The 26,336-nt window shown below is 33.5% G+C and overlaps 1 protein-coding gene across 2 annotated transcripts in view; it reads left to right on the forward strand.

The window, feature by feature from the left end:
* The window catches only part of LOC137241397 (ras-related and estrogen-regulated growth inhibitor-like protein), a 260,561-nt gene that overhangs the window by 200,625 nt on the left and 33,600 nt on the right, over nucleotides 1–26,336 (forward strand). Inside the window, exon 1 of one of the 2 annotated variants that reach the window (XM_067768950.1) lies at nucleotides 19,849–20,514. The exons of the other annotated variant lie outside the window; for it this stretch is intronic. The gene's annotated coding sequence lies outside the window, so the exon portion shown is untranslated. Of the gene's footprint in view, nucleotides 1–19,848; nucleotides 20,515–26,336 lie in introns of those variants that run through there. 2 annotated transcript variants of the gene reach the window in all.

Genomic DNA, 26,336 nt, shown 5'->3' on the forward strand with positions numbered 1-26,336 from the left:
TTAATGATATTATAGATATCAATCGATTAAAATTCTTAATGTTTTACGTTTTTTGCTCTGAGTCGGTGCGTTTTTTTTTTTTTTCTTTCAATGAATTGGAGCAAAAATATCCATAGACAAATTGATTTCACGCAATGTCAGTTATTCACAGAAATGTGTATTGTTTAAATGTTACTTGGTTTTATGGACTAGAATGCTCAAAAGAAGCGAGCCTGTCCTATCCCAAGTAATTCCTAATAGAAAATTACATGATCATTTCAACTCATTGGTGAAAAATCATGACTAATAGAAAGACGTGTGTTTACTCTAAGTTGGAAATATTTTTCAAAGTTCGAAATATACCGTGGAACCGTGAAAAATATGCTAAATGTCCATTTTACTACATTTATTAAAAAGCAAATATTATAACATGTTTAATATCAGATAAAAAGATGAATGGCGTAGGATAAAGGGCAAAACCCCATATAAATAATACGGATGTCATATTCACTATACAATTTAATGTTTAAATTCGATTTAACTTTGAGTTTTGATAATGTTCAGAGTTTCCACCTGAAAGCATTCTTGTTCACTCCGTTACCAAAGGATTATGCCGCAACATGGAAAGATGAATTAATTAGAATACTGATTTCAAGAATGTTACGTTTAAGGTACATCGGACGTAATCCTTTAAAATAAAATTTATAAAAAATTTTAAAAGATGGCTTCAACTGATTGTGCTCTCCATAGCAATTGTAATTTACCTACAGGCTGAACTTATTTGCCATACCTTCACTGACTTTTGAAAAAAGCCGCTTTCCTAATTATGACATGATATTGAAATTCTTAGTCTTATAGCAACTGTATTTTTAACATCCAAATAAAAACTTCTAGCCAGTTTGGTAAGAAAAAATAAATATTTTCTACAAATTATAAAAATTTTCTTATACTAATTTTGGTCAATCAAAGGGACTCAATATTCATTTTGGAGCATTTGGCTTTTGATTGGTTTCATTCGATGAATCTTAATTTTAATTGCACCAAATATGGTACATACAACATACAAGATATACATATGTACATTGCTTTATTATACCCAGTTGTACTTGTACACAGGGTATTATAACTTTGATTGGATAACGGTTGGGTGTACAGGTATAAAGGAATCGAGATAGATATAGACTTCCATATATCAAAATCATCAGTATCGAAAAAAAATTCGATTGAGCCATGTCCGTCCGTCCGTCCGTTAACACGATAACTTGAGTAAATATTGAGATATCTTCACCAAATTTGGTACACGAGCTTATCTGGACCCATAATAGATTGGTATCGAAAATGAGAGAAATCGGATGATAACCACGCCCACTTTTTATATATATAACATTTTGGAAAACACAAAAAACCTGATTATTTAGTAAATAATACAACTAGAATGTTGAAATTTGACGTACGGACTGATATTGCGACTCTTATCAAAAATATGAAAAACAAAATGTTAAATGGACGTGGCACAGCCCACTGGTGATAAGATAAATTTAACAAATATTACTAATCATAAATCAGAAATCGTTACACCAATCATAACAAAATTCGGCAGAGAGGTTTCCTTTACTATAGGGAATGCTTTGAAGAAAAATTAACGAAATCGGTTAAATACCACGCCCACTTTTATATAAAAGATTTTTAAAAGGGTCGTGGACGAATAAAATAAGTTATATCTTTGGAAAAAAGAGCTTTATATCAATGGTATTTCATTTCCAAAGTGGATTTATAACAATAAATAGGAAAAACTTAAAATTTTTAAAAATGGGCGTGGCACCGCCCCTTTTATGACCAAGTAATTTTCTATGTTTCGGGAGCCATAACTTGAAGAACAATTAACGGATCGTAATAAAATTGAGTGCACAAATTTTCCCTATAGCAGGAAATATTTCTAGAATAAATAGACGAGATCGGTTAAAGACCACGCCACTTTTATATAAAAGAATTTGAAAGGGTCGTAGACGAATAAAATAAGCTATATCTTAGCGAAAAAGAGCTTTGTATCAATAGAATTTTACTTTCTAAATTAAATTATAACATTAATTGGAAAACACTAAAGTTTTTGAAAATGGGTATGGCACCGCCCCTTTTTTGTCTAAGCAATTTTCAATCTTTCGGGAGTCATAACTCGAAGAAAAATTCACATATCGTAACAAAATTGGGTACACATATTCTCCTTATAGCGGGAAATATTTCTAGTAAAAATGGATAAGATTGGTTAAGGACCACGCCCACTTTTATATGAATAACTTTAAAAAGGGTCGTAGGCAAAAATAATAAGTTAAATCTTAGCGAAAAATAGTTTTGTACCAATCATATTTTGTGCCATTATAACAAGAAATTGGAAAAAATTCAAATCTTGATAAAAGAGCGTGGCACTGCCCCTTTTTTACAATGCATTTCGTAACATTTCGACATAACGAAAAATTTGGTGCACATGTATGACTTTTAACAGGAAATATTTTCAGTAAAAATGGACTAAATCAGTTAAATCGCCTTCCTTTATATAATAATAACGCAATAACGTTTTTAGTACAATGACACTTGTGTTTATGTTTATTGTTCTGTTATACCTTTATTTTAAAATAAACAGGGAAATCCCCATATCTGAAGGAAAACTGCATTATTACCCGCTCAAGGTCATTGGTGCTAGCCTCTGTATCCTTTTTCGTCTTTTAAACGAAAATTAGCTCAGAATAGAACCATATGTAATGTATTATTGCGCAGCCTTGTAACACTATTAAGCACACAAAACAAACAACAATAACATTTAAAGTGTACAGCTGGGTATGTAATGTTCGGTTTCACCCAAGCTTAGACTTCCTTAATTGTTTTTATATACAAACAAAAATTATTGTGTACGCCATTCATTTATCCATACGTCCATATCTAAGTATGTACGTATGTTTGTTTATTGTTTACTTTCAGAAAATGCAGCATTGTATATCTACATACATATATATACACATATGTACATATATCTAGTTGCTCCAGCTTTTCCGTTCGTTGTTTTGTTTGTTTGTTTTTCGCTCGTTGGGGCACATATGCTTTTGTTTTGGTTCCAAAGTCCAAAAGTTCTTCAACCAGCAACAGCTGCAATGCCATCGGATTCACCTTTTCGGCCAGTATTCCCCGCGTTGTTGTTGAATGTTGTTGCCCTCTTAATGCATGCTTCGTGAAAAACAAAGACCAAATCTCTTCTCAAGTCGTTCTCTCATGTTCTCTTCGGTTCTCATTAATGCTCTTCTTATTATTTTAACTGTTCTCTTTAAGTAAATATTAGCAAAATATTTGTTGAAAATTTTTTGTTTTGGCCCATCCCAAATGCGCATGGCAAACAAATTCGAAGAAAATTGGCTTTTGAATGGGTGACCGGGACTTTCAGCTGTTGTAAATATGAGCTTTGTGTGTGCAAGCTGTATTTGAATGTTTTTTTTATAGCCAAAACGCTGTGCACATTCGTCTAGCTTACATTCATAATGATGAAGATAAAATTCAATTAGAGCATAATTCGAACGCTAACGATATCAGTATCAAGATCCATATCAATACTCCGTTTCCTTTAGCATTCGTGCCACCCACCTACAAAACAACTTTAAAAGAGACAAATAATAAAGGAGAGTCAACAAGAAAGTTTGACTGGTACAACAAATCACTCCTACGGCAATCGAGATAATATCAGAAGATGCTAATACCCGGAAAAGAATAGCCCTCATCGGTAACTGTTCCTTAAACCTTCAAAGTAAGTTTTTCGCGTTACAGCAGCAGCAAAGTTTTCCATTTCATTATAACATAACCAAGCGAAACAGAGAAATAATGCACCACGCAACACAGCTGATCGCTCAAAATTTGCACACACACACAAACATCCTAATGGCCATATTATGGAAATTTTAAGGAAATTGAAGTTAAATTTTTAAACATACATAAAATGTTATAATTTTGGAATATATAGCATCTAGAACACCTTAATTGCAGTAATTGAAAGAAAATTTTTGCTTATACTCAAGTATTTAATTATTTTTTCTAAATTTATCTTTAATATTGATACAATGATTGAAGGTATATTAATCCAATGCAAATCTGCTCTTCCACTCCATTCTAGTGTCTCTTTCACTGAATTCGAGCGCCTTCCACTATATTCGCAACATAATTTAAAATTGATAAAAACCTAATAGCTATAGCTATTGCAATCCAAATACCAAATATATCAGTGATTGGCGATTTTCCTTGATTCGATTCTTTTGAATGACAATCACCTCTGGCAGAATATCGCCAATAGCGCTTATAACGATTGGCGATTTTCCTTCAGCACCTCACTCAAAAAAAGGCCCAATTTTAGTGTGGGGCCCCCAAACTGCACAATTGCCCAATCACCTCTGTCAGCATTTCGCAAATAGCGATATTTATATTTATAAAACAAAGTTTTGTAAAAATATTTACACATACAATGAAAAACTTAAAAAATTTATAAGAAAGTCCGCAAAAAGTAATTAGTGAAACATGTTGATATATTGTATAATGCAATATTTTGCATATTATACTATATTGCGTTTATATATCTAATTCTTTATGTATATGTTCTAGGGCACGAAGATGTTGTTCATAAATGGGAGAATTTTAAACAACAGAAGAGGAGCTGCTGCGTAAAGAGCTGCGTTACCGAGGTAAAGCAGACTCTTTACGAATTTCCTAGGGAAGAAAATGAGCGGAATAGGTGGGCCCAGGCTTGCAAAGTCAATGCTTCTTTCGATGTAATGTATGTATGTCAGAGGCATTTTAAACAGGAATATGTTAGTATGAAAAAAATTCTTCCTGGGGGATTCCCTTGTCTTTGTTTTGATAACGATTCAAAAGTTCGCTCCCCTTGTGATGGCTCCGTTTGGGAGTTTCCCCCTGTCGAGGCTCATTGTGATGATAGCGTTGATGACTCAGGTCCCGTAGTTCGCGGTAAGTCTTATCATCCAAGCTTGCTTGGCATGAACTTGGAGAAAAAAGCCGACAACATCGAGTTGCTCATGCTACTCGAATATTAATGAAAAAAGATAGGTTGCAACAGCAAAAAATTAATATGCTTATTACGAAAATCAGGGACCTTAAAAAAGAAAATAAACAATTGCGACAACGGTCAATAGTTCCTAATCGAAAAGCCAGCAAAGAGGCTATTATTTTCGCCAAAATGATAGTCAATGCAGAAAAGCGCGTTTGTTATACGGAAAAACAAAAAATACTTTGCCAAAATTTAAACATGTTGTCTACTAAAACTTTTAATTTCATGCGCGAAGATTTGGGTTTCGCTTTGCCATCAACAACGTCCCTTATAAGATGGCAACCCATAAGATATGTTGCACCGGGCTTTAATGTGAACATCTGTGATAATTTGATAAATATAGTTAAAAACTTTAATGAAGTAGAACGCCTTTGTTGTATAAATTTTGATGAAATGGCAATAGAATCAAATCTTGCCTATGACAAGTCGCATGATTTAATAGATGGCTTTGAAGATCTTGGAGAATGCAATCGTAAATTGTGCATTGCAGCCAAATTGTGCTTATTCATGATAAAAGGCATCGCTTCAAATTGGAATTATATTTTTTCATACTATGTTACGCAACGTCACATGTCTTGCCAAAACCTCAAGACAATAGTATTGGAAATTATATCCAAATTGAAAAAATCGGCTTTAAAGTCAAAGCAATGATTGTGATCAGGGCCCTGTAAATAGACGTTTGTATGATCGTCTTGCGATTACTGAACACAAACCATTTTTTATGCATGAAGGGGAAAAATTTACGCACTCTGGGACTATTGCCATCTATTTAGACGTGTTCGTGATACTTTACATAATTATTATATTGAAACCAGTGATGGTGTCGCGAGTTTTGACGTAATTAAAGCGTTGTTTGAAATAGATAAAGAAAATACTAATTTTAAAATATGTCCGAAGCTCACAGAAGTTCACATGTCACCCCCAAAATTCGAAATGAATGTATCACACGCAGTTCAAACGTTGAGCAATTCGGTCACTGCTGGAATTGATTTAGCGATTACTTATAATTTATTCAACAAAAAACATTTTCAAGTAATGAGTTACGCTAAAGATACCCAAGTTTTTGTCAAAAAGTGTAACGACTTATTTGATGAACTCGACGCAATAAGTTTTTCTTCCAAAAATCCTCTTAAGTACCCTATTAAGCGAGGTAGTTCAGAAAAAATCGAAAGGCTTAAGAACACCCTGGAATATTTGCATTCTCGGAATGTCTTTAGGTTCAATGATGAAGGAGAAAAGGTCTATAAGAATAAAAAAATTCATTGTATCGCTGGTTTTCTTAATGATGTCAGAAGAATTATTTGAGCAGGAAAAAGATTTAAATTGTATTTTATTAAGACAATTAAATCGGGATTCCTTAGAGAGATTATTTATTGAAGTTCGCGCTAGCAAAGAAGGCAAAAAACTCACGGCATATGAATTTAAATACATTCTTGCTCAGTTTGCGTCTAAGCAAATTCTTAGACAAGGGTTTGGAAAAAAAGAAAATACTTGTGAAGAAAGTTTAGACTGGACTCTCAGTAATCATCTAGAGGGGCAAGAAAGGGAGAATTTTAAAATCAAATCAGCGAGTCAGATAAATATTAGCGATAAAACCTTAGATTTAGCCTCATTCGATTTAAATATTCCGGAAGAAAGTTCCGTCAGCGCAAAGGATAAAGCTGAAGAACAGGTGCAGCTGTACTATACTGCCTATGGTATTTGCAGAAAAGTAGAAAGTCAGCTGCAGTGTGAACGTTGCACCACTTTTTTGACGAAGACACAACAAGATCACAAAAACTATATCGAATCCCTGCTCAAAGCAGAGGATTTAAATCCGAAGGACAGGGTTTTCGAAGTCTGTCGGATGAAAATGAAGTGGTTCAATCAGCTATTTCCTGAATACGCACATAGGGTACATATTAAAGATTTCTTGCTCCCTGTAATTATTCACGAAACCGAAAAAGTATTTTCTGAATGGTTTGCTAAAATAGATCCTTGTTTCCTTCATCGTATTACCTTATTAGATTTCCTAATAACATTCCTCCTGTTTGAAAATGCAAAGTGGATGTTGCGACACACAACACAGTCGAAGGAAGCATTCGTTGGCTAAATTTTAGTTTGCAGCAAAGGGTCCTCCAAAGCAAGAAACGCCATTTCGAGGTAAGTGAAAAATTTCTTATATATGTACATATATCTCCACAAAAAATTATTAATAATTTTTATATTTTTCTATATTTCAGGTTTGATTTCATACGTATATATATTTTATTCTTTACTTTTATTAACTTTATTTTGTATATTGTATATTTATATATTATTGTCAAATACGTACTGAAGTTTTAACGTGCAATCTTTTTATTTTTTAGTAGTATTGTTTAGTAATCATAATAATTTTTTAAGTTTGTTTGTATATGGGTGCAAATAGGCCTCCTGGGGAACCGAACACCCGAAAAAAATCGGTAACACGCCTATATTGCTACCTCACGGGGTAGAGCTGTAAAATTAACTAAATAAATAAATCAATAATAATTGATAGTTTTTAGTTTTGCAACTCTACACAAAGGTGGTGTGGAAAAGCAATAAAATAAAATATAATATAATATCAATAATAAATCAATAATAAAAGCAATTTTTAAACATATCAGCCAAGAACTATGCTACGTAAATATTGTAGTTTCAGAACAAAACCGTCAAAATCATTTAAATTTATATGAAATAGACAAAAAAGGATATCCTGTTATTCATATGAATCAAATGAAAATTTATTTATTTATTTTTTATTTATGAAAGCTTAATTAAGTGCAGCGCTAGCGACGAAGGCTTTCGGCTGACAAATGAAAATTAAATATCTTTGGATATGCAAATACATATTTGTTATTATCTGCTTATAGAGTAAATCTAATCCTAAAATTATATTAAGTGGGGAAAACGTGTTATTTTTATACCCAGATGTACTTGTACACAGGGCATTATAACTTTGATTGGACAACGGTTGAGTGAGTGCAAAAATAATGCAAAAAGCAGCTGGCTACGTCAAAAGAGGGATGCGGAGAAGGTGGAAGCTAGGAATTTGGTAAGCAAGTTTAATAAAGTGGGACATCTATCCCGGTTTTACCCTACATATAAATAAAACTTTCTGAACATATTGTTACAAATATTAGCAACACTAAGAGGTATTTTTTTTTTTTTTTTTTTTTAAGAGGTACTGCCATCTCTAACCCCGATGATTTGTATGTTTATTTGTATTATTTTCTTTGTTTTTATTAGCACTCGATTAAAGTTAATAAATTGCATATGAGCAGGTATTACAACAAACGCACACAAAACATATCTAAATGTAAATAAACCTTCCGGGGTTTTGGTGAGATAACTGTTCATGACTTTGTAAAGGCGTTAAAATCTTCCGAATTCTTATCGCAAGTGCCTATGAATAAAAGAGAATTGCTCCATGAGCGTGCGAAAAAAGCGCGTTTGCCAATTGGACCTGGATATGTTACCTTTCAGGATTTCGTAAATGTGGTGAGTGTTGAACGAAATCTTTTTTAGTTTTAATTTTTTAAAATAAGCTATTTACACCTTAAAGTTTTTTGTGAAAATTTGAATTGCATTAAATTATGAGATGATTAACGCTCTTCGGTACAAAATGCGTTTTAGCAGAGAAAAGCGTTAAATCAGATTAGCCAGTTGATTTGGAAGAAATTAAAAAACTAATATGCGACAATTATGATTAAGTATTATCCTTATTTTCCAAGATTTATAAAGATTGAAGGAATAATCAATGGCTACAAATCTGAAGACTTTTATTTGTTGTCTGCTCTAAATTCGGAGTTGAATCTCGGTAGCCGCTTTAAAGCAGGCTCCCTTCAGACTTTTTTTTAAAAAAAAAAGCTCTTTTTCAAATTTTTAAAACCGTTCTATCTCAAAATCTTAGAATAATATTGATAAAGGATATTTATAGTTAAGCTCCATGTGTATTTATGGTAAGATAAGGCATATTCTGATTGGTTGATATGCTACCCGGTCTCTCTGGCTCTCTAGGCGCAAGAACCAATTATATAAGGTAACCTGTTTGCATACTCAAATCATTTGGTTAGATCAATAAACCTACTGATGTCCTTTATTGAGCATTTTGACACGCCCCTAAGTAGGTCAGCACAAAACTGGGTTCGGGACCTCTTGTTCGTTAGGGCTGAGCTCCTCACTACAGCTCTCGAACCTGTCATTGAACCTGTCGTTCTCATTCATTCCGCATGTGAGGTAAACGGCCATTGTACTTTAATAGTGGATGTGATCTTGAATATCTCTTTCCTGGATATATCATGGATAGACATATCTCACCATTGCTTACCTGATTCTCGAACAGCAAATTACAGGCCCTCCCTATACCGGTTGTTTCTGTTTGGAAAATACTAGCTAAGTTTGGAAGACGGATGGATATTGCGAATTTTAGCTGTTCTGAGGAAACACTCTGAACAACACCGCAATTCATTTTGGTCCCGCCTGTGTAGAGTGACGTTCCGTCCTATTTGTAAACTATGTCGGTTGCCCAGCCCGTTCTTGAGGGACACCTCACTTTGAAATTCTCGTAAAACTTATTGCAATCAACATTGTTTCAACGTTAACACATATTATTAACTTTTCGATAACGACTTCAACTTTTCCCGATGCTTGGAAGATAGCAAAAGTTATTCCTATTGCTAAAAAGCCATCGGCTGGTTTGGCAATGGATTTTCGGCCGATAAGCATATTACCCGCTCTTTCTAAAATCTGGGAAAAGTTAGTGGTGGCCCAAATAAGAACAACCTTCTCTCAGAATGCCAGTCTGGTTATAGAGTGAGCCATGGTTGTGCGACGGCTTTACTCAAGGTAACTGAAGACATACGCCCTGCCTACGATAGGGGTGATTTGACTGTGATGTCACTTTTAGATTTTTCGAAAGCCTTTGACACAGTAGATCATTCCATTCTCTTAATGAAATTACGACACTACTTTGGATTCTCTTCTAGTGCTTCAAGATTGTTCGAAAACTATCTTACAAATCGTTGGCAGAAGGTAGTAGTTAAAAGTGGTTGCTCTGAGACGAAGTGCCTGGGCTCGGGGGTGCCTCAGGGATCTATACTTGGACCAATTTTGTTCAGTATGTTCATTAACGATATTACTCATGACTGTAAAAGTGTTTCAATACATCTATATGCTGATGATGCACAAATATATTTATCTCGCCCTATTGGCTTATCTGAAGATTTGGTTTGTAGGATGAACGAGGATCTCGGAAGCATCTCTTCGTGGTCGAGTGATAATAATTTAAATCTAAATGCGTATAAAACAAAAGCTATTTGCATTTCGCACTCTCCGCAACTAGTAGAGAATTTGCCATCGGTTATACTACAGGATATTACCATTAAGTATGAGTCGGTCGTTAGTAGTTTAGGGTTCAAACTAAATTCCAATTTTAACTGTGTTGATCATATTAACTACGTTTTATCAACAATTTATTTTGTGTTAAGAAAATTGTGGTACACAGCTGCTTTCATTCCTTCAAATGTCAAATTAATGTTAGTCAGATCACTAATAGTTCCTTTCTACAGGTCTACAATCAGGTCTACAAATAAGCTACAACTTGCATTGAACAATTGTGCAAGATATATCTACTTGAAGCGTAAATTTGACCACATATCAGAGTTTTCGTTTAAAATACTTGACTGCAGTCTTACTACCTTCCTAAACTATCGCAATCTAATTTTCCTGAATAAATTAATTTATAAAAAACAACCAGAATACCTATTCCGAAATTTATGTTTTGCTAGATCTGACAGAACCTGTAACCTCATCGTTCCACGCCATAAATATCTCTCATCATCAAGGACGTTCTTTGTCAGTACTATCAAAGTATGGAACTCATTACCTAATTTTATTAAAAATGAGCCCAATGCATCGCGCTTTAAATTGGCTTTGTCTGAATTTTTTGATATACGAAAAACACTATTCTAGCTATTTTCTCGAATCTACATTGTCTATTTCTGCTATTTCTTTTATATTAATATAAATATTGTTATACTTACATTATTATATTGTACACATATCCAAATATCGATGTACTTTAAGAGACAATAGTCTCACTTGTACAAATGAGTTAAATAAATTGAATTGAATTGAATTGAATTGAATATGTATATGTAAGAATACATCCATACATAGATTGACATGTGCACTTAATAATGCATTGCTAGCAAAGAAGGTGAAATTATAATATTGTAACGAATTTACTTCAATTCCCCTTATTTGCAATCTTCTGCTAACGTTCGAATCACTAAACTGTTGAATAAATAACTCCAATATTGAATAATGGAAAAATGGTCTTTATAAAAGTACTTCACAATAAATAATACTGCTACTGCTCGCCAGATAGCGTCTTAATCAAAACTATCTCTCGCGCCTCTACCGTTGGTGCTTTTATACTCTGTGATTTCCTCGTTGCACCTTCTAGGCGCTTCCAGAATTTACTTATTTACTGCCATATAATTATAACTACATATGCACGTATATAGCTTCTCATATGTGCGTGTGTTTGTGAGCGACACTTCCACAATTACAATTGCATACTTTTGGGAGCATCTCAGATATGATATGTGTTTGCGCATCTCTTCTCCGCTGCGTGTACGTACATATGTGTAAACATAATGATTTATTCGGTTATGTAGATACATGATTGATTTATGGATGTACATACAGCCACTGCTTAGCATCGGCTTAGAGATGGCTATACCCCTTAGTGTTGCTAATATTCGTAACAATATGTATTAATTTCTTTGGTTATCTGGTTGAGGTGAGAGTTCGTTGACTTACACATTTATATTATCACATCAATAATTCCCTTTAACATTGCTTGTTGCCGCTCTTACTGTGCTATTAATATATTATATTACCGATTAATTTGCTATAAATTGTGTTTAAAATTAACTTAATCACTATTGCAACTGTTTACAATTTTTTTATCAAAAGGAAAAACAAAACATGGTAACGGTTTCATCAGAAGGTACATGCTTAAATAGGCAGGTTACTATATACGTATACATTTATATTTATTAGGGTGGCCCTTATAAATCCAATTGCCGATTTTTTCCAGTATCTTCCTTTCAGATGGTATTGCTACGGTGAAAAATATAATCTATAAGTTTTGGCCCCGATTGGAAACTATTAAGGCGTGTGGTATAGCGGTTCTTTAGCCACTATAGGTTTCTATTTTTTGGGTATTAGAAATCAGAAACTTAAATTTTTTAGATAAATCTTAACATTAATGACATCTGGGCGACACCTCTTAGCCGTCTCCATTCGGGACCAAAGTCTGAGGGATTGATACTGGAAAACTCGTTTATGAGATTTACTAAGACCACCCTAATATTTATATCTACATCTCATGCTTTGTTATAATCTACTTAAGCCTATCAAATATTTCTCATCTTATTTGATTTAATCAATAGGCTTAAAAAATATTCTTATTACACCTTATTACTGATGTTATTAAATATAAACTTTAATTCAATCTCTGGATCACCATATACAAACGGCGTATAGTTTATGTAATGAACGGTTCAAAAAGACCTTATCATAGAGTTTTGTTGAGGTATAATGCACTTTTTATAACATACATAGTTTTTACAATCGGTTACACCATTTTTTGCAGGGAATTTATACATGTGCTGTGTAAGTCGACTGCGATCGAATGCATTTGGAATTCCAATTATTTATGTTTTTGTTTTTTATCTGAATGCCTACTTTGTTCTATATATTAATTGCAGTGACAACATCTACATCCCCATTTAAAATATATAGAAATCTTCATCTTCCTATATGATGTTTGCACGGGCAATTCTGGAATTTTTGTATTTATGGAAAAGTCCTTGGGAATCGCGAAAAGAATTAATTATGTACACATATTAAAACGTATCAGTAAATAAATAGTAGTTCTGAAAAAAACTAAAAAATTCCTCTTTTATAGCTAACCAAACTAAAAGTAGCTTATAATTTTTAATCACAAAAATTTTATGTTACTTTAGTAGAAGATAATACAATTTAAGTTATCAAAAGAATAATCACATTCAGAATAAACATCGTGGGCTCTTGATATATTAAATATTACAATTATTCTATTTACAACTTTTATGAAAATATAGTAAAATGAACCCCACGCTCGGTTAGCTAGAAAATCGTAGTTTTTTAGTTTTTTCAAACTATGACCTATTTTTTTTTATTTTTTTAGTTTGGTTTATTTGTAATGTAATGATGTAAGTAGATTTACATGTTCTCGAGTACGTTTAGACATAGGCCATTTGCTTGTACGTGAGGGACCTTGACTCTTTGACTGATTGATAGTTGAAAATTTGGAATAAAAAATTCCGCGGTGCTAATTTTCCTATATTCTTATTTTACTGGAAAATCGAGTTAACAATTTATTGCAAATTAACGTAAAATTGATCCTGCGGGGCTCGTTTGCTTTTGTCTTCGTCTCACTTCTGTAAAAATATGGGTTCTGTTTTTTTCCGAAACGGTAACATGGTCAAACGAAAATTCCCTAAATGGTCCCTACACCAAATTTTGAAGGACTCTTAAGTCAATTGGTCTTATGACCAATTCAAATGGCCGTAAGGTAAATTGGCCTCGTCACCCTCCGAAGTGATCAAAAGGATAGTTAGCTGGCCTTATGTCCGTTGACCTTAAGTCATTCTACCATTAAAATATTGCATTCTCATCGTTCCTTGATAGTTGTACAAAATTCCAAAATATTAAAACTTCTAGAAGCTGGTGAAAATACAATCCATGCTAATAAAAGCTACGTAAAAAAGTAGAAAATATGCCGCGCATTTGACATATACCTTATGAGGGGCTCAATAGAAATACCTGCCATCGCCGCGCTATGTTTTTAGTATATAATTTATTTTCGATATTCACTTTTGCAATGTGGAAAAGGGCAGTAACATATGCACATATAATAGTACATACAAATGATTTCTTAATATATTCTGACTTTGTTCTTCATCTTTCATCAAACATCAATAGTTTAGCTATAAAGAAAAAACTAGTTTCCCGTTTTTACAGGGTTCTTAAAAAACTGTTTAAATTTTTGCAAAATTTGAACACCTATCAATAAAACAAATAAGCGCTTTTTTCTCGTATTACTCTTTCAAACGGTATTACCTTAGTTTATAATTATCACATATAAATTTTGGTTCCGAAGACCTCAGAAACATACCTCATACCGTTAAGCATTTCATAATCACCAAACCCGTGATTCGATTAACTAACAGATCACTTCAACTATGTAGCGTTGTCTCTGAATAATGTTCTTTACAATTCAGGAACTGAAAAAGATCAGATGCACCCTAATGCACACAGCTTTCCTGCATGCTGCATGTAAAGTTCCACCAAAGAGGATAGATAATAAGAGGCGTCATATCGCCATTTCAGAAAACCGACTGCGTTTTGTATGAAATTTGCCAATGTACCAATTCATGGGCTCGGCCATTCCTCTTTGTGTCTGTGCGCGAAGATTTGGTAAAATGCAGTGAAGAATAAGCTCAGTGAGTGAAAATTAAATATTGTTTTTGTGTTAAAATAGTGCAAAAAGTGAATAAAAAAAGTAAGTAAATAGTGTAAAAAGATAATATAGTTGTGTAAAAACATATAAAAAAGTGAAATCAAGTGAAATATTGGCTTAAAATTAAGAAATCGTGCATTGTAGTTCTGCCCGACATTGTCAGCTGGTGTCTCTTATTATCTATCCTCTTTGGTTCCACGTATTCCTCTGCTCTGTGATAATAAACTGCTGCGTTATGCGTTATGCCTACGATGCAACTACTGGAAATTGTGTGAGTCTCTACACAAACGCCTGCGCCCCTCCTGCACTGACAAAGCATTTTCGTACCTTCGAAGAATGCCGGCGAGATCGTATGAAAATATTGCGTTACTAAGAGCCGCATCGGTTTTGGACAAATTTCTAAAACAATCAAATGCCAACCAGTTCAAGGATGGCGATCAGAGTCTCCTCTTTTTTAATTTCACTTACAAAGTATTTATGTATATATATTTTTAAGGTTAATTATATTCTAAATAAATAAACGAAAGGAAGAAGTTTCTAGTTTTTACATAATTAGGTATATGGATATTTATTATTCACGCTTTTGTTTTGGTGGATAGGTTTCCGAATGTATTTCTGATTTCTGCTAGCGAAATTACAGGGCCAACATGATACACAGCGTACTGTACTCAGATTTATGAAATATCTGCTAAATATTTGTTCGTACTGTACTGGTTTCTGTCATAGATAAATGCCCATCAAATTCTGGGTTTACATTGCCATTCAAACTTTCATGGTTTTGCCAAAGAAATTAAAATTATAACAAAGAAATTAAAATTATAAGAAAGTTGAACTCGCTGCTTTAAAGTTCAGCGAGAAAACAAAAATTTTCTGAAAGAGCAGGTTAGTGGAGTTCACCATACTCTTTGGCTCGTCTTTCGCACCGCGCGGCGAAAACGAATTCTAATTGAATTTTCGTGATTTTCGTATTTTCGTGTAGTTTTGTTTTGGATTTGGTCGGTCGCGTAGTTTTTGGTTTTATTTAAATAATTATTTATCAGTGAATAATTATTTAAATAAGTTCTAAAGTGTTGTTAAAAAGTGAAGTGCTTTAAAGGATTAAAAAAAAAATTGTGATTAAAAAGTGAAGAACAAAAGAAACTGTGTGAAGTGCAAATTTAACCAATGTCGGCAATTGCTGAAAATAATAAGAAGAAAAGAAATACGAAGTAATTCTTTCAAAAATGAATTAATAAGTGGTGGTCGGTTTAGTAAAATTAAAGTAATCAAAGTAAAAAACCGTTCTGAGTGAAATAAAGAAATATGAAATAGTGTAAATAATATCAAAAAGTGGTCTGAAAGAAAAAATATTTGTATATTTGTGAAATTTGTGTTGTGTTGTTGATTTAAATGTCGGCCATTGCTGAAAGATGTAGCAAAACAAAAACGTGCAAGAGGAAGAAGTGTGAAAGTGTGACAATGGAAAGAAGTGTTTGTATTTTAATTTTGAAATAATTGCCAAAATAAGTGTTTATATTATATTTAAGTTGCATTAGTTGTATTTGAAAACTGTGCAACAATATATAAATAAGCAAGTGTTGGTTTCAATCAAACAAAATCAAAAGTGAATTGTGTATTAGCTATAGTGAAGCAGTATGTAGCAAGGTCAACAGCCGAGAATATAGCAAAACAAAGACAACTGTTGTGTTTACAAACAAATAACATATTGCCAAAATAGGAGTTTAATTATATTTAAGTTGCATTAGTTGTATTTGAAAGCTATGCAACAATATATAAATAAGCAATTGTTTTGATTACATTTCCAACTTGTGTTTGTGTCGGATTGCTTTGTCTAATTGGAAATTGTAGATTGATTTTTCTGGGTTTACAGTGCAATTCAAACTTGTCTGCTAGCGATGACATCAACCCTACATCTGGTACATAGGCATTAAAACTGTCACAGATCGTAAAATTTCAATAGATATTTATGAACTCATCTATTTATCCAATATAGAGAGAGGGATGGCTTGAAGACGTCTTCATTATTAAAACGACCCTTTCAATATTATTGTAAAAGTCCCTTAGCTCCTAAATTTATTTTAACAGGACTACTTATAATATATGAAAAACTTAAAAGGTGCCTCAACTCCAACGATGCATCAGCAATTAAGCTGTTCAAATTTAGGACTGAATAGGTAATTAAAAAATTATTCATCATTCCTGTTTTTTTTTGGTATTGCAATCCTCTGATCTGCAGGGAAACAAGTACCAAACAACAACAATCTAATCGGCTTCTCCTCTCAAAGCTTTAATTTTTACGTACTTTCTCGAAACAAAACAACACAAAAAATAAATTAAAAACAAATCTTTGCAATTTTATTTATCTGCCATTTACCAAACGATAAGATAAAGTTCCAAATTATCTTCCACTCAAAGCAAATTTTTTTTCTGAAATAATGTAAACAGTTTTTTGAAGAAATCCCCGACTTCCTACTTCGTACGTAAAGTAAATAAATTTACATGAAATAAATATATTTGTACGGTTACTTAAGCGTCGCCCCATATTTCTATACATGCATAGTAACTTTAAACAATATTATACTCAGCGTACTTTGCACACATTTTTTGGAAATTTTTGGAAACACAAAAAACCTGATTATTTAGTAAATAATATACCTATAAAAAAAATAAATATAAGGCGCGATAACCTCCGAAGAGATCTAAGGCCGAGCTTCTCTTCCAATTTGCGTCGTGCTCCTCTTGATTTTCCCTACAAATTGGCCGGACGGGACCTACATGATTTTATGCCGACTCCGAACGGCATCTGCAAGGCAGATGAGTTTTCACTGAGAGCTTTTCATGGCAGAAATACACCCGGAGCGCTTGCCAAACACTGCCGAGGGGCGACCCCGTTTAGAAAAATTTTCTTCTAATTGAAAAACCTTATTTCTAAAATTTTTGATGTTGCTTTGCCCGGGGTTTGAACCCAGGGCATCCGGTGTGGTAGGCGGAGCACGCTACCATCACACCACGGTGGCCGTAATAAATAATAAAATAATATACCTAGAATGTTGAAATTTCACATGTGGACTGATATTGAGACTCTTGATAAAAATTTGAAAAAATATTTTTAAATGGGCGTGGCACCGCCCATATAAGGAATGTTTTGAAGAAAAATTAACGAAATCGGTTGAGGACCACGCCCTCTTTTATATAAAAGATTTTTAAAAGGGTCGTGGACGAATAAAACAAGCCATATCCCTGCAAAAAAAGCTTTCTATAAATGGTATCATTGCCCAAGTGGATTTATAACAATAAATAGGAAAAACTTCAAATTTTTAAAAATTGGCGTGGCACGGCCCCTTTATTGACTAAGCCATTTTCTATGTTTCGGGAGCCATAACTCGAAGAAAAATTAACGGATCGTAATAAAATTGGGTACAAAAATTTTCCATATAGCAGGAAATATTTCTAGAAAAAGTGGGCGAGATCGGTTAAAGACCACGTCCACTTTTATATAAAAGATTTTTAAAAGAGTCGTGGACGAAAATAATAATATAACTTAGCAAAAAATAGTTTTGAATCAATGATATTTCACTTATCAAGTTTTATTGTAATAGGAAATGGGGTGCCACGTGTTATGTAGAAAAGTAATTTATCTGAAATGAAATATACAATTGAAGCTCAGGCTGAGTATATAATGTTCGGTTGCACCCAAACTTAGCCTTCCTTACTTGTTTTTTATTAAATTTTTATTTAAAGACGGTTATTGATTATATTCAGCGAATTCGATACAAATTCCATACTTCAATTACTCCATTAACTCGGATCTGGTGCAGTGAGAATATATATGTAAGTGGATCTTTACATAACCTCAAATGGTTGTCACTAACATTGGCGAGGGCATTAGCGGGGAGCTCTTACGTGCGATTTTACACTTTCGGCGATATGTAACAATATTCTGTAATATGCATAACACATTGAGTGTTGTATGTGTGCTCATATGTCTGTTATTGAATTACTTAAACCGTTATGCATAAAATTCATACATTTGATATTGCAAAGTTACCCACATTTGTATTATCTAAGAATATTTTATGTTATATTTGTATTCAATGCGTGGTTTGATAGAATATTACATGTGCGAGTACCGAAGGAACGTTCATGACACGAATTCGGCGGGAAATTTAACATTTGGTCCACGTGAATAACGATGCTTTGGGAAATTCTCTCACTGCTGATAAATGCGTCTGCGCAGGGAGAGTCATAGGGAATTGTAAACAAATGGAATGAACAAAAGAACTAACTAAAGGCATTGTTAATTGTTAATGTACGCTATGTAGAAAGAAATTGTACGCGCTAGCCCTTCCCAAAACTAATTCACATAACCTAAATCTCTCGTATTGAACTTACCACACAGTTGCATGGTTTAAATCGTATTATACCATAGGTTTTCACATATAAAATATATTACCAAAGATGCGTTTAAAAAGCCAAATTATCTGAGTACGTTTTCCCGAATATCAGCAGGACAAAATTTGCCTAGAACACGGAACTGTTGTTTGAAAGTTATTAAAAACAGAAAAAAGGAAAGAATAAAGAAAAGTAAAAAGGAGGAAATGAAAGAGAAAAGGTAAGCCAAAAATAAAAAACAAATAAAAAGGCAATTAGGATGAGGAGTTGGTGGAACAAAGAGCCAAAACCAAGACTACTCTGCAGCTGGCACGTGGTACCTCATATACCGACCACAAATGGAAGATATCCATTACGGTTTCAGTGCTTTGATAAGAAAACCCCGGCATCTTTTACATATTGTTGTAATACGGGTGATCAATTGCTACCGCATCAACAAGAACAAGATTAATTTAGGGGGATTTCGAGTAAACTAAAGAATATGAGGTCGTGTGAACTTCGAAAGGAAAATTGACAATATTTGCTATGCTTATTCGACTGCAATCAAAAATCAGCTGTGAAATATTAATAGATTATGAGTTTAAACTCCAATGCCAAAAAATATAAAATTTAAACCACAAAAAATAATTACAAATTTAGTGGACAGCACAGCAAGTTCTGCATTAGCGCATCCGCTTTCCCATTCTCTTTGTTTATGCTTTGTTCTCAGTGGTAAAATGAAAATATCCCTTTCATTGTGCATTCCCGTACGAAATTTCCCACAAAACGTTTACTATATTTAATGCCACAGATGCCGGCGACTTGTCAGTTTTATATGAGATATCATCGGAATAAGTTCCCAAACAAAGCTAGGAAACGGAGCACAAAAGAAAAGATTAACGCAAATGTAAATAAATGCTCATACATATGAACAAAAAACAAAAGATAAAATTAGATTAAATAATCTCACGCACTTACTAAACGTGAGATCAGCAGCAACGCAAATCTTAGATTTTTTTTATAAAAGTTTCAGACGCTATTAAAACGGAAAACGCTTATTCAGATTGTCGGTGTGACAGTCGAACGATTGATATTTTTTTATATAAATAAAATTAAGAATTAGTTTTTACCTAAAACAAAAGATGTGTTGTTTTCGGAACTTTCATATGCAAAGTGAAAGTGTTGCCTGAAAAGTGGTCCAACACAAAGCGTCGAACTAAAATTTTCAATTATCTAAGTCAGTCATTGTGAGTCTGTGAATAATAAAGTAATCAACTGATAGCAACTAAGCCTAATTGTGATGGAGATACAGACTAAGACAGAAAACTAAAAACAAATAAATATATAAAATTTAAAATCAAATAAGTGCCTGAGAAATTCTTGATTGTTATCAGAAGTTAACCAAAAACCTGAAATTAACTATAAAACTTAAAAACTTTGATCAGAGTCACCAAAAGTGCTAACAAACCTTGAATTATAAAATAAAAAAAAGGTAAGCTGCTGCGTTGAAGTACTTTTATGTATATTTCGCATACCTATAACAAATCAAAAAATTAAAATTTTCAGAAGAGGTGTAAATCTTCTGCACCAAAGTAATTTTTAGTTTTTATCAACGTATACTGATCTGTAGGTATCGAATTGGGCAATCCGATAGGAGGCTTAACTTCAAAATTTCAGATTTCACATATCACTTACATGTTTGTGACATAATTAGTATTCACGTGTTATTTATGTGCATTTTGATTCTTCTGTTCTTCTGGCAATATACAAAATGTTGCTCATACGTCGTGTCGTCCAAATAGCGACTTAAACAGAAGCTGGAATTCGAACGATGTTACAAAAAAGACAAAAGTGAGAATACCTGGGAAGTCAAAGCACTTTTCTAGTAGATCTCGAAGATCTAAGAAAAACAAATCTGGTACGGAGCCGTTCTCAGATCTTGGACATCTACTAGAAAAATGGTATTACTTCCCAGGCATTTTTTGTTGTCACACAATGTTATTTGTGTGTGTGTGTTTTCATATTTCGCCGTTTGACGCGTTAATTCGAAAATATGCTAAAATCCATTGCAAATAAACAAATATTTTCCCACGTACATGTACTTACTTGTATATTTGTATTTAGTGCTTACAAGCTGGCATTTTACTGTTTTCCAAATACTAAATTCACTTATTCATGATTTATTTTCGCAATTACGAATGTGTATGTATGCACGTTTACCCCTATATATGTATGTATGAGAGTATACAATCTACACACACATATATATATATATATTGTGAAATTCCTCAAGATAAAATATTTTGTCTAAAAAGAATTACTTAAAGTAATTAATGGATTTGTTGTACATACGTCAGTACAGGGGGTGGGTGTAAAAATGAAGTCCCAAGTAGGAAATGAATGCAAATTTTAGCCGAAAGTTTCGATTAATTATAGACAGTGTACTTGTACTATGAGTCCAACAAAATGCAATCCTTAATTCGACAGTATTCTTATATGTAAATATATAAAAGTGAATTGTGGTTTTTTCCCGCACTACTCCTCGGCTTGCAATGAAACGATGCCAATTTATTTAAAATAGGTTTATGGATATAATAGGGCTATTAAAAAAAAGGGGAGTGGCACATACGACATAAGCTTAATTTTTAATATCACACATTTTTAGAACCTATTCCACAACTCACTATCAAATTACAGTGAAATTTGGCATGTGAATATCTTATTAACTGGATAAGCTCTAGAAAGTTGAGCAGGGACCGATCTATCTAAAAAGGAGTAGTGAAAAGTTCGTTCAATTGATTTTTTACGTACCATCCTAATGTGGCAAATGTATATGAAACTGGTGTTCTGTTAAAAAATATTATCATAAACACAATTATCGGGATGACGGTAAAGTATTGTAATGAATTTGGGAAATTCCGCTTATTTGAAACATTCTGCTAACGTTCGAATCGCTAAACTGTTGAATAAATCACTCGAATATTCAGTATTGCAAACTGGCCTTTATTTAGATTATTACTTTGGGAGTAGTACAATTATGATTCAATATTACGTACTTCACAATAGCGTGTGTTAATCAAACTGATTCATCATTCCTCAGCTTGCGCTGCTTTTATACTCTCTGTTGCCTCGTCCGCATATTTTTACTAAGGTCTAGAAGTTTCGCCTTCTAGAACTGCTGTATCTCCTGCTTGGTATTTGAGCTACATATATGCGTATGTTTGTATGGGTAACAACTTCGGCTGATGACTACATCTGAGTGCGTGAGGTATCTCTTCGTTGCCTTGTACATAAGAGTGGCTGTTTCATGTTTTTGTTGTTGCGTGATTATTAACTAGCTTAGTGATGTCAACATTCGCCACAGTATGGATATATTTTATACACATGTCCATATACATATATTCACGCGAATTTAATTTGTATGTATATAAACCTTAGGGTGGATACATTTTGGCAATGTGACTGATAAAGCCGAAAAATTTGTTTTAGACACCCTCAAAGATATTAAAGTCACGCTAATTATTTATCAACCTCTTTTACTTTATAGCGCGTTAAGTATCTGAATTTGTTACGAACGATGTCGAGAAAAACCGCTGCATAGAAATTGGCCCTCCCCAATGTACGCATATTTTGGAAAGCTACCAGATTAAATTGTTCGTGATGACTTTCTTGTTATTCATACTATTTGAGAAAGTAATAAAAATATTAAAATCATCATAGCCAAGAAATGCTGACAATTATAATCCAGATAATACTCTAAAGAACATTTTTTTTTTTTCAATTTACATGAACTTGAATTTTAAAACTGGTGATTACTTCAATTGTTTTCAATGACCATAGAATTTCGCAAATATTACAGAAATAAAAAATTTTAAGAATGGAAATAGCAGAAGTACAACAAACATACATTCTTATTAAGTAAATATATACGTATGTATGTATATATGAACGCTCATATGGCATGATATGAAGAAAAGAACTAGAATGATAACATTTAAGATATTTCCATTGCTTATCACTAGGGCAACACAAAATATAAAAAAAAACACACACTGATACTTAAAAATATGCATTTAAGGCCCTTTAGGCCGTAATATATGCTTTTATATTTCGAAAGTACCGGATGGACCAAAAGTAATCACCTTATTGAAAATCGCTATAACTTTTGCAAATGAGACCAAGTGTCACTTGGGGTTGACATATGTGAAATAAACAAACGCAGAATACATTTCTATATAAATTTTTTCCTATTCAAGAAGGTGAAATATTCTTAAGCATTTTCGCGTCGTTTTTTTGTTGATGTTGTTGTTGTATTAACGATAAAGACACTCCCCGAAGGCTTTGGGGAGTGTTATCGATGTTGATGGTTCTTTGCCGGATATAGATCCGGTACGTTCCGGTAACACAGCACCATTAAGGTACTAGCCCTACCATCTCGGGAACGATTTATATGACCACTTTAAACCTCTTAGGCCATCCCTCCCTCCCCACCCCTTAGTTCCAAGAGGAGCTTGGGGTCACCAGAGCCTCGGCTGTTAATGAAACATTATTCGCCACGAGTAGGTGGGGTCTGGCACCCCCTTGAATCAGAAGCGTCGCCTTGTCTTTTGTTTTGATGGTTTGTACTAGCCGGCCAGATCAGTGGCGTAGTGCTTTGTACATGCCAATTGGTTTCAGCGAATAGAATTTTAATATAATAATATATTTCATACAATTTCAAAATCGTTCTATATACTTCTTGCTTTTTGCCTATATCTTTATCCTAATCCCAAAAGGTCAAATTGTCGCAGTTCTGAAAAGAATAAAAATTTACAAACAGTGATTTTCTTTAATAAAATATTGAGTTCACCAGAATCTTTAAAGCGAATCACTATATAGTGCCACTTGTAATAAAAATCTAGTCATCTGTAAAACCACTCAATTGGTAATTTTGTTTATCCCTTAATTGTTTCCATTTGTGAATTATTTAGTTCTTTGTAGTCACCCTCACTCACTCTCCTATCCATAACACACGGGCTCTCCTTTTGCCTTTATAGTTATCAAAATTTTAAATACGCCTTTCTTCCGTTCCTCTAAAGCTTCAACTTATGTATTTTAGTAAATCTAATACTTGGCCGTTTATTCATATCCATCTTAGTCAAACATGCAGGCGTGAGCGATATTATTGCACACCAATACATTAACAAGATATACACACAAATGGCCCAATAAATTTATACGAATTGCGATGGGAACGAGAGTTTTGTCCTTCTTTTTTAATGAAAAATTTTTTGAAATAATTTTGTACTAGGGTGGTTTTGATTTTTTTTCGTATTAGATCAAATATATTGCGTAAGATTGATCTACTTAATCTGGACGAGGGCGCTGAGGACTGAGTATCCGTAAAAGCATTAACAAAGTAACAATAGCCTTGTTATGGATATGGAGGAATCTGGAGTGGAGCTTAAGGTGTATGGGGGAATAAAAAAGTAAATGTTGGGTAACTGTGGGCCTAATATGTGTACGAATCCAGAGAGGAAAGGATAGGCAAGAAAAAGTTGAAAAAGGGAATGAAAGATGTGGAACCAAAACCGAAATCTGAACGGAAACCAGACAGCATGCTATCCATTTTTTCTTTATTATAGGATTACCGTTCGTTATCCAATTGTTATCGGCATGTTATCCACGAGCTGTAAGCGAGTAATCGATAATATGAATTTGTTATTAATTACAAACGTTTTCGATGGGTTAAAAAATTCAACGATGTGTTATATAAAAGTTTTGGATTTGTTAAAATATATCGATTTGTTACCGCGATAAATTATCGGTTTGCTATCGATTAAAATGTTAGGGACGGTTCATTGATTTCGTACAGTGAAGTATCCATGGGGGAACCATATAGGTGGCGAAGGGAAATCAGGTGGTTTTTACTCCTTTTGTTATTTGGCACTTCATCCTCTGGCGTAGTACATTTTGACAGTAAATCAGATAATAAAAAAAGACATACATAGAATGTGCTACCTTCTATGTTTCCACCATCGAATAATACAATTCACAATATTTTGTTTTGGATTGTCTTTAAGTGAACAAGTGAAATGTTTTATTTGGTTTGATGCACATTTTGATTCTGTGTCTATTTGTTTCTGATAGAGATACCTCCGTTTTTACTTAACTTTCACATCATCCAGCTGAAGTTTATTTCAAAACAACAGTTATCTATGTTAAAATATGTAGTTGTTATGTTTAAACATCGAACGTTGAGGGTACTCATGCTTATTTTTATAATTTGATAGACAATTTTTCGCCTAAACATGTTTGTATGTACAATCTGAAGCAAGAAAGGTCTCTACATTAATAACATTTCCAACAATTTGAGTTTGAATTTAATCAATTAGAAACAATTGACATGAAAACCCCAAATGAATTAAAAAAAATATGTTTACCTTTTTTTAATTGTTGAGCTGAAATTACTTTCTTAACCATTATGGCAGTCGCTTCTTCGCTGGGTTAACTGACTGAATCTATTGGGCCACCAAGGGAATTTCAATCATTTTGCACTTGGTGTTTTCAGCGGAGCGGGACCGCCCTCTTCCCCTTCCATAAGCGGGCTCCGATAAAAATACTTTCTTAGTCGGATCATCATCTTTCATTCGAATAACTTGGCCTGCTGCGTTTTAATTCTTAATATTAAAGAAGAACCCTTCTCTCGAACACTCCCAGGGCAACTTCATTTGATGTTGTCATATTCCATGCTTCTGCACCATAAAGCAAGATGGGTACGATCAGTCACTTATAGAGCATGATTTTCGTTTGCTGAGAAGGGACCTTTCCTTGCCTACTTATCCAAAGTAGCATTTATTAACAAGAGTGATTTATCGCTGGATTTCTGAGCTTATGTTGTTGTTTGTGTTAATGCTGGTTCACAAATAAACAAAGTCGAAATTATGGCTGCCAACTGCGTGGTTGCCAAGGCGCAAATGCGCTGACTCTTTACCCGACGACAGCAGGTATTTCAGTTCATTAAACACACTTGGAAAAAGGGGTGTTGACAAAATTTCCTAGAAATAAGTGAGCAGTCAATTTAGTCACTAGATTCTAGTGAGTTCTTGCCAACTCAATTAAGTTTTGGGAAAAAAATGTCCTAACATTTTGTAAGTTATTCCTCCACGGCCTAATATTAAGCCAACACAAATTTATATAAATCCATAGAAACGAGCGAACACTTAAAATAAAAATCTATTCTTTTTTAATCTTTCGAAAATTTAAGGTTGACAAGTCTGCAAGTCTGTTTAAATTCTGCTGGCAAACAAGCTACATACATACACACAAATGTAT

Source organism: Eurosta solidaginis, chromosome 2 (genome assembly GCF_040869045.1).
Source record: "Eurosta solidaginis isolate ZX-2024a chromosome 2, ASM4086904v1, whole genome shotgun sequence".
Classification (NCBI taxonomy): Eukaryota; Metazoa; Arthropoda; class Insecta; order Diptera; family Tephritidae; genus Eurosta; species Eurosta solidaginis.